The sequence below is a fragment of the Montipora capricornis genome, chromosome 9, assembly GCF_036669925.1.
Source record: "Montipora capricornis isolate CH-2021 chromosome 9, ASM3666992v2, whole genome shotgun sequence".
Classification (NCBI taxonomy): Eukaryota; Metazoa; Cnidaria; class Anthozoa; order Scleractinia; family Acroporidae; genus Montipora; species Montipora capricornis.
Genome location: NC_090891.1, coordinates 23,441,163 through 23,458,455, shown reverse-complemented (window position 1 = coordinate 23,458,455; position 17,293 = coordinate 23,441,163). Strand labels below are relative to the sequence as shown.

Sequence of the window (17,293 nt, the reverse complement as noted above, 5' to 3'; positions counted from 1 at the left end):
ATGACTAATCAAGTCCATTCAAATAATACTAGAAATTCCAATACTTTCTACTTATTTCCTGCCAGAACGAGTATTAGACATTTTGCTTTAAGAGTTCAGGGCCCAAGATTCTTCAATTTCCTACATTAAAGTATTCACAGTTCTGCCTCTAATTCTCTTTTAAAATCTATATTGAAAGTATTTCTCCTTAGTTGATTCTCCTATATATAGACATTTTTGTATATTTATTTTGATGCTTTTTTATGTTTCTTTATGTTTAGTGTGTTTTGTTCTGCTTGCTTTTTTATCTTTATATATATTTTAATCTGATTTCGTCGCTCATGTATTTAATGTGTCAGTAAGGAAGGAAGCTCATAGTAATAAGGCCCCTAAGGTTTCTTTTTGAGCTTCATTGCCAGGAATAAGTGCTTTTTTTGTGTGTGTAATTAATATTAATATTATTCCTTTAACTACACATGGACTGGATTTACAAAAAGGTACCTTCGTATAATGGGACAACTTAGCACTTTGGCAGAACTCATATTCCTGCTTATCATAGCTATGATTCCAGCAAGAACAAACTTTAACCTCCCCTAGCCTCAACAATGCCACTTGCAGATCTCACTCATGTTTAACGGAAGACTACATTTTACTAGTCCATGCATGGGGGACCCCTTGAAACCTTAAGGCTCAAACTGAGACCTTTTTCTTGCACTTAACCCACTAAATAAAAGATGGGTTGACCGTTCCGGGTCATTTCATAGTTGTAGGCATTCGATTTCTGCAAAGCCCTGTCAACTATATGCTGTGGTTTAATTTTGTTTTTAGTTTGAATTTTTTTCAAACCGGTTAAGTTCATTTTTTTTTCAAACCAGTTTAAATTTCTTAAACTGATTTTTTTAAATCAACTGTCTAAGAAAGGGATTTTTCTTTTTTCGGGGGTGTAGTTAAAATAACAGGGATTCGGTTTTCTGGGGGTTTGAGAAAGAACTACACATCTTTTCCTCCCTTCTTCTCACCCACCCATCCATGATACTCTCTAGTACTTCTATCCTACCCCACCTTTCCTGCCCACCTCTAACCCCCCTTATGCCCACCCCCTCTACTCAACAGTACCCACAAACAATTCATATTCCTCAAGAATACTACTCATCAAAACTTGATCTTGAACTCACTTCCTCTGGATCTGCTATCTACTCTGAAATGTTTAGTAAATGTCGTCATGTAATGTAACACCATTATTTGAGATGTCTCCTTTGTTTATATGAGCTTATAATAAATTTGACCTGTCAATTGCCTTAAGATCGCCAACCGGCGTGAAACTCGGAATAGCGACAGCTGATCTTTGCCATATGTCTTTATTTTGTTTTTGGTCTACTTATAATGGTATTGAGCTCTCTTCATCTTCACACCATATTATAAACTTAATTGGTTACCCTATTTGGTATAAATATATATTGTTACTCTTGGCAAAAGAAATAAATCTGAACTCTAAATCTGAAACTCCCTCAAATATAATGCCCAATCAGTGAACTAGATTTAAACTTATTTCCCGCTTGGAATGAGGCTCCGGGCGCGTGCAACCAGAGGTATTTTGTGGCAGTCCTCTCTTGTTGCCTTCGTTTTGCGTAGCGTTTTCTCGGGCCTTGGAAACAAAAATTTCCTCTGGCACCCAGGGTAGTTCTAAAATTTCAAGTTTGTTTGCTTACCTCCGCTCAGGTTTCGATTTCTTTTCGCCCATTTGCTAACGCCAACAATAAACAGAAGGCAGTAATTTTAAGCTCGCAAATGATTGGCTCGCCGAACAACCTTTAGATAGAGCTCGAGACAAGGCTTTCCTTTCAATTTTAGCTCTTTGAGGTCTGCCACGTTTGGTCTCAATTACATCGCCGTCGACCGAGATCTCGAAATAGACTTGTTTTGTGGTCGCACACGAACTTTAGCTAAAGCGTGATTTAGCATGCCTTAATCCCGATTTAAAGACGTAGTGTGCCTACAACCGCGGTCGCCGAAGAGGAAACTGGCACAGCAAAACAACACACGAGGCAGAATCCTTTGCACAACAAAAACATGAGGTCATCCATTAGTCTGCCTTTCCGACTATCCGCCTTCGCTTGTATTCAGCCACTCCCAGGACAACCACGAGATCATTGCGTTCTCTATTTTGTCGAACACAATAATTGGGAAAAAATGAATGGCATGTGTATCTACGTGAATATCGATCCGCTCATGGTGCATTGTCCACTGTGCAAACTTGGTATAATTGACAAAAGATTGAAGATTTTGCCGAATAGGATGCGACAACACAATAGTGACAATCCACTATGTGGAATTATGTGGAAGACCTTGCAATTTTGGGTCCCTGTTCTTTAGAAGTCTTATTTATACGAAGGCACCAGCTGCATTTTGGTTTGTTGCAAGCATCCACCAGTTACGCAAGTATTGTCTCTTTTAGTTTTGCTTTTCGATTTGGTTGTCACGACTGTGCATAAATGTGTATGTGTGTATGTATATTGATGTCTAGGATAGAGGTTAGGCTAAATTTGAAAAGTAAATCATTGGAAAAAGGTAGAGTTCCCATCCCGATATGATGCGTTAGAGTAAGAGACTAAGAGCTAATAGGTTTCTGTCGAGACCTCAGTTCATTCAGAGATTCAAACGTTGACCTTTCCGTCACACAAACTGAGAAAAAACATGTTTTGTTGCACGGACAGAGGTATCTGCCGAACACCGAAGGACCAAAGGTCGGCTTTCAGTTATTATAGCCCATGTTCAAATAGTCGTCTCAGTTGAGTTGTGGTGGTGAAGATCTTCAGTAATGGGGTCTAAACACCAGTTTATGAATGCTTAGCTTTTACTTAATTGGTCGAAGCACCGATTTTAATCAGTAAATGGTTAGCTTTCAGTTATTTTAATCAGTGTATGTGTACATTTATTATCACCGAACACTGATTAGCATAGATGAGAACGTTCGTTTTGCCTTCCTGAAAAATATCCCTTTCAATGTGTGGCGCACCATCTTAGTACATTTTTCTTGGGTTGCAATTTAATGTCATTTTTCTTTGCGATTTCAAGGAACAGTAAACTAAACCGTTATCTCGCATTGCAGCAATGTTTAAACCACAGAAATGCAATCTAGTTAACGAAATTAGCAATCTAGAGGAAATCACTTTTTTATTACGGTTTGGTGCTTCAGGGAAAGGTTAAATATAAGGTCGTTCGGCTCTTGTTCAAATATGTGTCTAGCTGCGACAGACATTTTGTTTTCGCAGAAAAATCGGAAGACTAAAAGCGCTTTCCTTTTGTCAGAACTGGCCGGCCATACCTGTCAGTTTGGAAAGAAAGTGCAACAGTTTGAACGAACGCTTGCATGATAATTCCTCGCATTCTTGTCCGGCGGGAGCAGAAGTTATCAATTGACTCAATTTGATTAGTGTGTGGATACGAATCCGCTGCCGATTCTCTACGCGGTATAAGCACTAGAATAATTGACCACAAGACAAATGCAAATGGACATACATTATTTTTGTACCTAATTATTGCTGGACATGCTTTTGGGTGAAATTCTCTTGAAGGTTTTATCACAATTAAAACAATCTATAGTAAAGGTAAAGTAATTAACGCACAAACTCCTGGAGCTGTATACTTTCAAAATAGAGAAAATTGCAGTTCTTGTTCTTTTTTAATAGGGTTTACATTGAAGGTTAACCGGTACAACCAAAAACGAATTTCATTGGGGATGTCGGCAATGTTATCCAAGGATTGTTCTTATTAGACGATTTTGATACACTATTTCACACACCAGTTTCCAAGCCGCCGTTTTGTGCGCGAAGAACATGGCATCTTGAGAAACGAAAGAGGCGAATCAAAGGCGAATCTCAGTGGAAAAATCTACAAGGAAGTTTCCTTCTTGTAGCCTTATAAGTCCTTTGCAATTAACACTATTAAAGGAGTACTTGATTAAATATTCCTTGTTTGTCCTTGGATTTAACTGCCATAACACAATTTTCAAGCTACTGAACATTCAGTGAATCCAACAAATTGTTGATGAAGGGATGGATTTTACTGTATCTCATAGACATATTCAATTGCTCATAATTTATAGTCATTAATTCAAATGATCAGCTACTCGCCCTAACATTGTCAGACGGAGAACACGACGCATTTGTCAGAATTATTTACTATCAGAAAATGTTCTTATTGCTTTGGGAAGAGAGTTGCTGGTCTGGCTTTAAGATGCGCAACTTTGAGTTCTTTGGTTTTAGATAGAAGAAATTAATTTGAGTTTCAGATAAGATATGAATGGTAGCCATTTTTTATCAAGATATGCAACAAGTTCGAACAGTATAGGTCGGTCAATAAGTCTCTAACATGGTTCAACTTCACATAAAATTTATAAATTTTTACAATAGATTCCCAGATATATAACGTGGACATTTAATACCCTGGATATCATCAGGTTTACTGAAAAAGAAACTTAAAAATTGAAATGAGTAGAGCCGTTGCTCAGAAATTTGAAGTACAAGATACACAATCGGGTCATACCAAGGCGAGGAACGTAAGATTACCTTGCAGTTACACGAAAATCCTTGTCCCAGCTACTTAAGCTTAAGTCAAGTTGCTACCTGCGAACCTCGAAAAGGTTACAAAATGAATATTTTCAAAGCAACGCCTTGGGGCCCAATAAACTGCTCCTGATTTAATATTGGATCTCTTTCTTGCACACTAATCGTCGCATAGAACCGGAAACCAATTGATGGGTTGCAAACGTGAATCAACAGTTAGTGTTTCTTGATGTCATAGTAAACGAATCTCTCCCAACCATATATATTTGCCAAACGGAATTCTTTGCTGTATGGAGTTAGGTCTTACACGAATCTTTGTACGTAATTTGCACGGAGAATCTGTCTTAACTGATTGTTTCATGGTGACTTTATACGCAATGCATTTTGTTATTCGTCTGTAACTTACAGAAGGTCTCCAAGAACGCTCAATAGAGAAAAAGAAACGAAAAGCGAGAAGGAGATTGGGAAAGAAGAACTTTGAAAGTTATGTTGTGTGCATGGAATTTGGTTACAAAGATGGTGTCGAGAAATGAAGTCAACCATGCACGGCTTGAATTCTTTTCATGACTCAATGTGAATTGTCATCTATATTCCAAGGTCATTTGTCAACGGTAACTTTAGCTCATTTTTTGCCCGAACGAAGGAACGAAACGAACGAAACGAACGAAAGGAACGAAAACAGATATGAGTGATTCTATCTGTAAATATCAGTCATCTGAGGAGGTTTCCAAAAAATCCCAACGAATTTCTATACATATAACACCCATTTGTGTGCTCCATGATCTGCAAGTCTGAATCTATTTTCAGATACGTAGTTAAATGTCTTTACTTTGCTACGAGCTTGTTAAGCGGAGAATTTGTCATTTCAACGTATCTAATCGAAATCAGTCCTTCGACTGTATTACCATGCGGTGATACAATAGATGAGAGAAATTCACTTTTCCTTCGACAACTTCGCTCTTACGGGTGACATGATACAACTAAATCGAAAGATGTGGTACTCAAGAAGAAACAATAAACAACTTGATATGCCAGAGTCCAACCAAATCTTCGTTAGAGTTTCGTTCAAACATGGATGCTTCCTTTCGTCAGACTTCGTTTTAATTCTTTAAGTTACATGCTTAAGTCACTGCAATTACTATTTTATTATCGTAACATTTCGCAGCCGCAGTTCAGGTTTTGGCAGAAATATCTCTTTATGCCATGCACTGATGAATCACAATTCTGAAGACCAGAGTAACACGAAGGAGGTAAAGAAATTAACGGAGCTACTCTTGTAAGCTTTCAAAATGGAGAAAAGTGCAATTCTTGTTTTTTTTTTTTTAATAGGGTTTACATTGAAGGTTAACACACTCATTGGTACAACAAAAACGAATTTCAATGGAAATGTCGACAATGTTATCCAAGGATTGTCCTTATTAGTCGATTTGCGAAGCACTAACTCAATGATACCCTATTTTACACACCAGTTTCCCAGCTGCAATTTTGCTCACGAAGAATATGCGAACTTGGCATTTGGATGATGCGACAGGAGTCAAAGGCGAATGTCAGTACTGGTCAGAGTTCTTTAAAGGATGTTCATAGGGAAATATGGCTTTAAGTAAGAATTACATCCAGTGATTTCTTTGAGGGGTGAAATGTTTTGTTGAATTTTTTTTTGTAGTAGCGAAGCTAGGGATTGTTAGCAATTGATCCGCAGACGTTGAGGCAGTGATTTTATTAAAAGTAGCGAAGATGTAATTGCAAACATAACATGGAAGAGGTGTAGTTTATTCTCCGTATCGACTATTTGCTTCCTAACATCATACTTACCCTCGCTGCTGGAATATTTACATCGAACCAAGCATGAAAAGCATTTACACTATGAACACTATTAAAGCGGTACTTAATTAAATATTTCTTCCTTTGCCTTTAGATTTAACTGCCATAACACAATTTTCAAGCTACTGAACATTCAGTGAATGCAACAAATTGTTGATGAAGGGATGGATTTTACTGTATCTCATAGACTTATTCGAATAATTGTTCATAATTCATAGTAATCAATTCAAATGATCAGCTACTCGCCCTAAACACTGTCAGACGGAGAAGACGACGTATTTGTCAGACTGATTTACTATAAGAAAATGTTCTTATTGCTTTGGGAAGAGAGCCTTGCTGATCTGGTTTTAAGATGCGAAGCTTTGAGTTGTTTGGTTTTGGATAGAAGAAATTAATTTGAGTTTTAGATAAGATACCAATGGTAGCCATTTGTAATCAAGATATGCAACTAGTTTAAACAGTATAGGTTGGTCAATAAGTCTCTAACATGGTTCAACTTCACGCAAAATTTATAAATTGTTACAATAGATTCCCAGATATATAACGTTGACATTTAATACCCGGGATATCATCCGGTTTACTGAAAAAGATACTTATAAATTGAACTAGAGCTGTTGTTCAGAAATTCGAAATACAAGATAGACAGTCGTATCATACCAACGCAAAGAACGTAAGATTACTTTGCAGTTACACGAAAATCCTTCTCCCTGCTAATGAAGCATAAGTCAAGTTGCTACCTCCGAACCTCAAAAAAGTTACAAAATGAATATATTCAAAGGAAAGTTTCGTTGAAACCTTGGTTGTTTTCTTTTGTCAGACTTACTTCGTTTTGTCAGACTTACATGTACATGCTTCGTTTACTGCAATGACTTTTAAGGTCGCAACATTTCGCATCCGCAGTTCAGATTTTTGGCAGAAATATTTCTTCATGCCATGCACTGATGAATCACAATTCTGAAGAGGAGAGTAACAGGAAGGAGTTAAAGAAATTAGCGGAAAAACTCTTGTAAGCTTCAAAATGGAGAAAAGTGCAGTTGTTGTTCTTTTTTATTGGGTTTACATTGAGGGTTAACACACTCACCGGTACAACAAAAACGAATTTCAATGGGAATGTCGGCAATCATGTTTTCGGAGGATTGTCCCTATTAGACGATTTGTGAAGCACTTATTCAATGATAATCTATTTCACACACCAGTTTCCAAGCTGCGATTTTGCGCACGAAGAATATGCGATCTCGAGAAACTTAAGAACGCGACAGGATTCAAAGGGGAATCTCACTTCTCGTCAGAGTTTTTTAAAAGATGGTCATAGGGAAATATAGCTTTAAGTAAGAATTACATCCAGAGCTTAATATTTCGAGCGCCGGAATCTTTTGTCGAATATTTTCTATTGTCTAGGGATTGTTAGCCACTGATCCGCACACTTTGATGTAGTGATTTTATTAAAAGTAGCGAAGATGTAATTGCAAACATAGTGTTAACATAGAAGAGGTGTAGTTTATTCTGCGTATCGATTATTTGCTTCATAACACCATACTTCCCTTCGCTGTTGGGATATTTACATCGAACCAAGCATGGAAAGCATGATTAGTGTGTGGATACGAATCAAAAATATTGTAAATGAGCTTTACAAGTAACCAATTATGATAGCAAATTGGTGACTTCTCGAAATAATTCCGGGTTGAAGACACTTCGTGTATGACTCCTTAGCCGATTCTCTACACTGTATAAGCACCAGAATAATTGACCACAAGACAAATGGAAATGCACATGCATAATTTTTGTAGGTAATTATTGCTGGACATGCTTTTGGGTGGGATTTCTCTCGAACGTTTTATCACAATTAGAACAATCTATAAGGAAGCTTGCTTCTTGTATCCTTATAAGTCCTTTGCAATTAACACTATTAAAAGGGCACTTCATTAAATATTCCTTCGTTTGTCTTTGGATTTAACTGCCATGACACATTTTCAAGCTACTGAACATTCAGTGTATCAAACAAATTGTTAATAAAGGGGTGGATTTTACTGTATCTCATAGACTTATTCGAATAATTGTTCATAATTCATAGTCATCAATTTAAATGATCAGCTACTCGCCCTAACATTGTCAGACGGAGAAGATGACGTATTTGTCAGACTTATTTACTATCAGAAAATGTTCTTATTGCTGTGGGAAGAGAGTTGCTGCTCTGGATTTAAGATGCGCAACTTTGAGTTGTTTGGTTTTGGATAGACGAAATTAATTTGAGTTTCAGATAAGGTACCAATGGTAGCCATTTTTTATCAAGATATGCGAATAGTTCAAACAGTATAGGTCGGTCAATAAGTCTGTAACATGGTTCAACTTCACACAAAATTTGTAAATTGTAACAATTGATTCCCAGATATATAACCTGGACATTTAATACCCTGGATATCATCCGGTTTATTGAAAAAGATACTTAGAAATTGAACTGAGTAGAGCTGTTGTTCAGAAATGTGAAATACAAGATACACTGTCGTATCATACCAACGCGAAGAACGTAAGATTACTTAGCGGTTACACGAAAATCCTCTTGCCAGCTAATTAAGCTTAAGTCAAGTTGCTTCCTGCGAGCCTCGAAAACGTTATAAAATGATTATTTTCAAAAGAACGTTTTGTGGCCCAATAAAATGCTCCTGATTTAAAATTGGATCTCTTTCTAGCTCCCTAATCGTCGCATAGAGCCGGAAACCAGTTGATGGGTTGCAAACTTGAATCAACAATTACTGTTTCTTGATGTCATAGTAAACAAATCTCTCCCAACCATAGCAAATAAATTTATATTTGCCAAACGGAATTCTTTGCTTTGTGGAGTTAGGTCTTACACGAATCTTTTTGCGTAATTTCCACGGAGACCTCGTACGCAATGCATTTTCGTATTCGTCTATAATTTAGAGAAGCTATATAAGAACGCTCATTAAATAAAAAGAAATGAAAAGGGAGAAGGAGAATGATTGGGAAAGAAGAACTCTGAAAGTTATGTTGTGTGCATGAAGTTTGGACACAAAGATGTTTTTGGGAAATGAAGTTAACGCTGCACGGCTTGGATTGAATTTCTTTTCATGACTCACTGTGAATTCTCATCTATATTCCAAGGTTGTGTGTTAACGGTAACTGTTACTTAAGGAACGACAACAGATATGAGTGATTCTATCTGTAAATATCAGTAATCTGAGGAGGTTTCCAAAAAAATCCCAACGAATTTCTACATATATAACACCCATTTGTCTGTTCCTTGATCTTCAAGTCTGAATCATTCCCAGATACGTAGTTAAATGTCTTAACTTTGCTACTGGCTTGTTAAGCGGAGAATTTGTCATTTCATTGTACATAATCAAAACCCGTCCTTCGACTGTATTTTCTATGTCCTTTTACAATAGATGACAGAAAATCACTTTTAGTTCGACAACTTTGTTCTAACGGGTGACAGGATACAAAGAAGTCGAAAGATGTTGTACTCAAGAAGAAACAAGAAGTAACTTAATATGTCAAAGTGGAAAAAAATCTTCGAAGCGAGCAATTGCCACCGATATTTTACTACCATGCGTTGTTCATTACTCTTTTTGCAAGCAGTCAACGAGACAGTACACTTAAGAGAATGAACGGTTGAATTGGACGTTCGAAGGCTCTAAAATATGAAATGGTAAATATGCATTAGGAGTCCGAAAGGATGGCTTAAAATTAATTGAATTCTTGCTTACCCGTTCACCTCACCCATGTTTTGTCTTTTATCTCCACTTGAAAGAAAAATAAAAACGAAGCTACAAATATATACATATATATATTTGTCGTGAGGTCCAACAAGAAAGGGTTGGTTTAGTCAACGATCGTTAATTGAAACTTACGCTCGCAATAGGTAAATTAGAATAGCATAGAGCCCAAGATATAGACATCAGCCGTGGGTTCAAGTTTCGTTCAAACCTTGCCCCAGTTGTTCAAACGATGGATAGCGCTATCCGCTGGATAAGTCACTATCCACTGGATAACTCAGTTGGCTTTGCTAGAGTTTATCCGCTGGATAGTGGTGTATCCGGTGAATGGCGCTATCAATCGTTTGAACAACTGGGGCCTGGTTGTTTTCTTTTGTGAGACTTCGTTTTGTCAGACTTACATGCTTCGGTCACTGCAATGACTTTTAATATCGTAACATTTCGCATCCGCAGTTCAGATTTTTGGCAGAAATATTTCTTCATGCCATGCACTGATGAATCACAATTCTGAAGAGGAGAGTAACAGGAAGGAGGTAAAGAAATTAGGGGAAAAACTCTTGTAAGCTTTCAAAATAGAGAAAAGTGCAGTTGTTGTTCTTTTTTATTGGGTTTACATTGAGGGTTAACACACTCACCGATACAACAAAAACGAATTTCAATGGGAATGTCGGCAATCACGCTTTCGGAGGATTGTCCCTATTAGACGATTTGTGAAGCACTTATTCAATGATAATCTATTTCACACACCAGTTTCCAAGCTGCAATTTTGCGCACGAAGAATATGCGATCTCGAGAAACTTAAGAACGCGACAGGATTCAAAGGGGAATCTCACTTCTCGTCAGAGTTTTTTAAAAGATGGTCATAGGGAAATATAGCTTTAAGTAAGAATTACATCCAGAGCTTATTTCGAGCGCCGGAATCTTTTGTCGAATATTTTCTATTGCAGCGAGTCTAGGGATTGTTAGCCACTGATCCGCACACTTTGATGTAGTGATTTTATTAAAAGTAGCGAAGATGTAATTGCAAACATAGTGTTAACATAGAAGAGGTGTAGTTTATTCTGCGTATCGATTATTTGCTTCCTAACACCATACTTCCCTTCGCTGTTGGGATATTTACATCGAACCAAGCATGGAGAGCATGATTCGTGTGTGGATACGAATCAAAAATATTTTAAATGAGATTTACAAGTAACCAATTATGATAGCAAATTGGTGACTTCTCGAAATAATTCCGGGTTGAAGACACTTTGTGTATGATTCCTTAGCCGATTCTCTATACTGTATAAGCACCAGAACAATTGACCACAAGACAAATGCAAATGGTCATGCTTTTGGGTGAGATTTCTCTCGAAGGTTTTATCACAATTAGAACAATCTATAAGGAAGCTTGCTTCTTGTATCCTTATAAGTCCTTTGCAATTAACACTATTAAAGCGGTACTTAATTAAATATTTCTTGTTTGTCTTTGGATTTAACTGCCATAACACTGAACATTCAGTGAATCAAACAAATGGCTGATGAAGGGAAGGATTTTACTGTATCTCATAGACTTATTCAGTTGTTCATAATTCATAGTCATTAATCAGCTACTCGCGTAGACAGAGAAGACGACGCATTTGTCAGACTTATTTACTATGAGAAAATGTTGTTATTGTTATTAAAAAGAGTTGCTGATCTGGCTTTAAGATGCGCAGCTTTGAGTTGTTTGGTTATGGATAGACGGAATTTATTTGAGTTTCAGATAAGATATCAATGGTAGCCATTTTTAATCAAGATATGCAACTTGTTCAAACAGTATAGGTCGGTGAATAAGTCTCTAACATGGTTGAAATTGACACAAAATTTATAAATTGTTACAATAGATTCCCAGATATAAAACGTAGACATTTAATACCCGGGATATCATCCGGTTTACTGAAAAAGAAACTTAAAAATTGAACTTAGTAGAGCTGTTGTTCAGAAATACATAGTCGTGTCATACCAAGGCGAAGAACGTAAGATTACTTTGCAATTGCACGAAAATCATTCGCCCTGCTAATTAAGCTAAAGTCAAGTTGCTACCTGGGAACCTCGAAAACGTTATAAAATGATTATTTTCAAAGGAACGTCTTGGGGCCCAATAAGATGCTTCTGATTTAAGATTGGATCTCTTTCTAGCTCCCTAATCATAGCATACAGCCGGAAACAAGTTGATGGGTTGCAAACTTGAATCAACTATTACTGTTTCTTGATGTCATAGTAAACAAATCTCTCTCAAGCATAGCAAATAAATTTATATTTGCCAAACGGAATTCTTTGCTGTGTGGAGTTAGGTCTTACAAGAATCTTTGTGCGTAATTTGCACGTAGAATCTGTCTTGAATGTTTGTTTCATGGTGACTTTAAACGCAATGCTTTTCCTTATTCGTCTATAACTTATTGATGGTATCTAAAACCGCTCAATAGGGAAAAAGAAATGTAAAGCGAGAAGGAGATTTGGAAAGAAGAACTCTGAAAGTTATGTTGTGTTCATGGAGTTTGTTTACAAAGATGGTGTTGGGAAGTGAAGTCAACGCTGCACGGCTTGAATTCTTTTCATGACTTAATGTGAATTCTCATTCCAAGGTTATGTGTTAACGGTAACTATTTCTTCAGGAACGAAAACAGATATGAGTGATTCTATCTATAAATATATCAGTCATCTGAGGAGGTTTCCAAAAACCCCAACGAATTTCTACATATGTAACACCCATTTGTCTGTTCCTTGATCTTCAAGTCTGAATCCATTCCCAGACACGTAGTTAAATGTCTTAACTTTGCTACCGGCTTGTTAAGCGGAGAATTTGTCATTTCATTGTATATAATCGAGATCAGTCCTTCGACTGTATTTTCCATGCAGTGATACAATAGATGACAGAAATTCACTTTTAGTTCGACAACTTTGCTCTTACGGGTGACATGATACAACGAAATCGAAAGATGTTGTACTCAAGAAGAAACAAGAAGTAACTTAATATGTTAAACTCGAAAAAAATCTTCGAAGCCAGCAGTTGGCACCGATATTTTACTACCATGCGTTGTTCATTGCTCCTTTTGCAACCAGTGAACGAGACAGTACACCTAAGAGAATTAAAAGTTGAATTGAACGTTCGAAGGCTCTAAACTAAATATAAATAAATATGCATTAGGAGTCCGAAAGGATGGCTTACAATTAATTGAATTATTGCTTACCCGTTCACCTCACCCATGTTTTTTCTCTTATTTCCAGTTGAAAAAAATACGAAAAATTAACCCATAAATATATATATTTGTCCTGAGGTCCCACAAGAAAGGGTTGGTTTAGTCAAAGATCTTTAATTTAAACGTTCGCTCGCAATAGCTCAATTTGAATAGCGGCAAAGAGCCCAAGATATATTCATCGGCCGTGGGTTTAAGTTTCGTTCAAACCTGGTTGTTTCCTTTTGTTAGGCTTCGTTTTTAACTTTTTAAGTTACATGCCTCAGTCTCTGCCATGACCACTTCAATATCGAATTATTTCACATCCACAGTTCAGATATATTTGGCAGAAACGTTTCTTCATGCCCTGCACTGATGAATCACAATTATGAAGAGCAGGGTAACAGGAACGAGGTAAACAAAATAAATGGAGAAACTCTTGTAGCTTTTCAAAATCGAGAAAAGTACAGTTCTTGTTCTTTTTTAAATAGGGTTTACATTGAAGGTTACATCCAGTGTTTTTTTCGAGCGCCGGAATCTTTTGTCCAATATTTTTTGTTGTAGCGAGGCTAGGGGATGTTATTAGCAATTGATCCGCAGACTTTGATGGAGAGATTTCCTTGCCCTGCTTTATGCTTTCCAATGTCCCAAACGGGGTACCCTTTAGTGGAGCTAAGTGTTTGTTTCCAGCTTGTTGGTTGGCCATAGGATACAGCTGTCAAGCTTATTCAGGCTCTGAACGGCGCGTGTCATAACCTTGATTACAAGTTTCTCATGGCTAACAAATTTTGACAATGCCTTCCGCTACATTTTCCGGTAGCACAAGTTCATTGGTTATGATGATTCTCTTACTAGGAAAGCAAAACACTGCAACCACGGATTAAAGGGTATCCATGGTACTGAATTGAGTGTGACTTGGCTTCCCAGCAGATATCACTGAAGCACGATGCAAAAGACAACATGTTCAGTGGAGGCGGAATAATAATCGTAGTTTTCAATAAGCTGGAATTTGGTAGACGTACTTTCGTACAGAGCCCGTACAATTAAACAACAGTTGCAGCAGAAGCTAAATGATTCCAATTCATTTGGCATCTGGAAATGGGTTCTTAAGGTCTAACTCATGATGAGAACTTATTTTATCACGTTAAGTACAGATCATGCTAATTGGGTAGAACACGGCATTGAGGTGAAATGTCAAATGTTCATTTCCATGGCGAATATTGCCGAACAAGGTCCTGAGAATTAGTGTTCATCGATGTTTGGTCCCCTTACGTGCTTGCATTTCACTGAATTGGTATCTAGCGCCCGGCCGTGTTTGAAATATGTTTTTGCGTAGACTGCTAGATCACGCCCGTGAGGAGTATTTGGTACTGAGTTGTGTTCATGCTTCAATGAATGCCTGCTTTAACTTAAGAAAGTTAGAAATTGGCTCATAACCTCTTGAGATATTCTCAGCCCATATCATAAATTCAGTTTCATTGCGAAAAGAAGAATGCAGCTTGAAGATATTTTGACTGGACTTCTGTGCAAACAATCAATTCCCGACTGAAATAACATCAATGATGCAAAGATGACAGACAGTCGAATATTGGCGATTTCCATGCAAAGATTATGCTACGAATGCAGAAAATTCAATTTCTACCTGACAATTTTCGAGGTCGCTGCCTCGACACGCTTAGTGTATTACAATAGCGAATTATTGAAATGTAATGCTTTATTTAGGGTTGTACTAATAAAGGAATTAGCGACAAAGCCCAGCATTCCTCTGGTGATTAAATGTTTCCACATACCTGCTAATATGATGAGGTATATCCGCGTGCCATATTCAAGAGCAAGATTACCCTAGACTGTATATCGCTTTTTGAGAAAGATTACTCCTTCTCAGGCTAATTAAGGGCGTGGCTGAGCCACTACAAAGGACCCCCGCAGGGAATTTAGAAACTCCTATTTTTAATGAATTAAACAAAGTTTATTGTTCAATAGATTGATCACGTTTTTCATGTGACTGGGTTAAACGAATACCATTTGTGACATTTGTGACAGTGCTTGTCAGTACCACGTGATATCACTTGCCCTGTGACTTCACAAAATGAGTATTCAATAATGGGGGGAAGTTCCGCCTAATAATTTTGAAACCCTTTGGCAAAAAATTAATAAGCAGAACTGTGCGGGTCCGCAAATGATCCCAACCTCGTTCCCAGGGACTCCATGCACAGAGACCCTGGGGACGAGGTTGAAATGATCCCAGGACCGCAAATGATCTCAGAACAGCAAACGATCCCCAAACTGAACCGCAAATGATCCCCCTTTTGGACCGCAAATGACCCCGAAAAAAAAAAGAAGTAAGGAATGGCATGGAGGGTGGAATGGTCGGCATAGAAAATTAATGTGAAGAGTGCTCACAACAGGTTCTGCCTCATTATAGTTTTTCAGAAAGACTGCATTTTGTTTCCTACCATGCTGTTATAAATTTGCCACATTTAATTATCGGATACAATCATCAAACAACTAACTTGGACGCAGTTTTAACTGATTGTGACTAGGGGCCCGTTTCTCGTAGCCTGCGTTTGTTTGCCAGATTTGTTCGAATATCCCGACTGTTTGTTGGAGAAACGGGCCCCTGGTCACAATCAGTTTAGAATTGCGTCCAAGTTAGTTTTTGATGATTGTATCCTATAATTAAATGTGGCAAATTTATAACAGCGTGGTAAGAAACAAAATGCAGTCTATCGTGAAATCTATAACGAGGCAGAAACCTGTTGTGAGCCATGATTTAAGGTGGTTTTAATAAATTAAAATAAGAGCTCTTCACATTAACTCGCTATCCAGACCATTCCACCCTCCATGCCATTCCTTACTTTTTTTCGGGATCATATGCGGTCCAAAATGGTGATAATTTGCGTTCCGGGATCATTTGCGGTCCAATATGGGGATCATTTGTGGTCCCGGCATCATTTGCGGTACAGTTTGGGAATCGTTTGTGGTTCTGGGATGATTTGCGGACCGGTACAGAACTACTTGAGTCATGTTCTGCTTTGTATGGTCACATTTGTAATTTCAATGAGCACGTTGGCAAACCAGGATCGGATCGGATCGGATCGGATCGGATCGGATGGGATCGACAAAACTCGGACCGGATCAATAACAAAATTCCTGCCAAAAGTAGACAAATGAGGTCCCTGGGTTACCAGTAAGGCTACTTCCCACCTTGGCGGGTGTCCTTTGGGAAAAATTTCGTATGCGCCTTAGTTTTAATAAAATCCTTACAAACTATACATCAGAAGAAAGCTTAATAAATGTAGACAGTTTTTTATGCAAGGGCTGGCTGAACAAAGAACAATTGCCGGATCTTCCGAGATCTGACCAGCAAATAATATTTAGACTAAAAACTAAATAATTATGCAAAAAAATAATTATGCAACTCCCTGAAGAAGTCAGGCCGCGCCTGACGAAATATTGGTCAAACAAAAAATATATATCCTCACAGACGTACAGCCAGCCTTGCATAATTATTTTGTTTTTGTCATAATGGCTGATTTTTGAGATGATTATAAAAAGGGCTAAAAGTTACTAAAAATCTTTAAGAACAAAAACGTTTTCGACCGTACGGTTAACATCAGTGGTAGTCTTAATAAGTGTAGTTTACCTAAAAAAATATCGTTTAACCGAGTTACCCTTTTAGTAATTGTTAGGAGCCGGTAAGAGGTGAAACCACCGAGGGTTCTTTTATCGAATTTATTGCGTATCGGATGCCGCGGCACGAGCAAAATGACTTTACAGTGTTATTCACAAGCCATCAATCAACGAGAGGGTGTCAGGCTTTTTCGATATTCTGATTGGTTGTCTAGATATCCGCATCTAATGTTGGAGTAGCTAAAACTATGGGAGACCTGTTGTGTAAATGGACGCCACGCGAAAACATTTTAAATATCGAAATTTCCCGACACAATTTTGTCGCTTCATGCCTTGTGAATAACATTGTGCAGTCATTTTACTC

General features: G+C 37.7%; 1 protein-coding gene and 1 long non-coding RNA gene across 4 annotated transcripts in view; one reads left to right on the top strand and one right to left on the bottom strand.

Annotated features, from left to right (window-relative positions):
- The window catches only part of LOC138016110 (uncharacterized), a 191,567-nt gene that overhangs the window by 59,311 nt on the left and 114,963 nt on the right, over positions 1 to 17,293 (bottom strand). Inside the window, exon 1 of one of the 2 annotated variants that reach the window (XM_068863285.1) lies at positions 15,087 to 15,232. The exons of the other annotated variant lie outside the window; for it this stretch is intronic. The gene's annotated coding sequence lies outside the window, so the exon portion shown is untranslated. Of the gene's footprint in view, positions 1 to 15,086; positions 15,233 to 17,293 lie in introns of those variants that run through there. 2 annotated transcript variants of the gene reach the window in all.
- LOC138016112 (uncharacterized) lies at positions 10,289 to 15,048 on the top strand. Of its 2 annotated transcripts, none has more exons than XR_011125735.1 (2): positions 10,289 to 10,632; positions 14,152 to 15,048. It is a non-coding gene; the product is annotated as an uncharacterized lncRNA (long non-coding RNA). The 2 variants fall into 2 exon arrangements; XR_011125736.1 differs by lacking the exon at positions 10,289 to 10,632 and adding an exon at positions 10,827 to 13,710.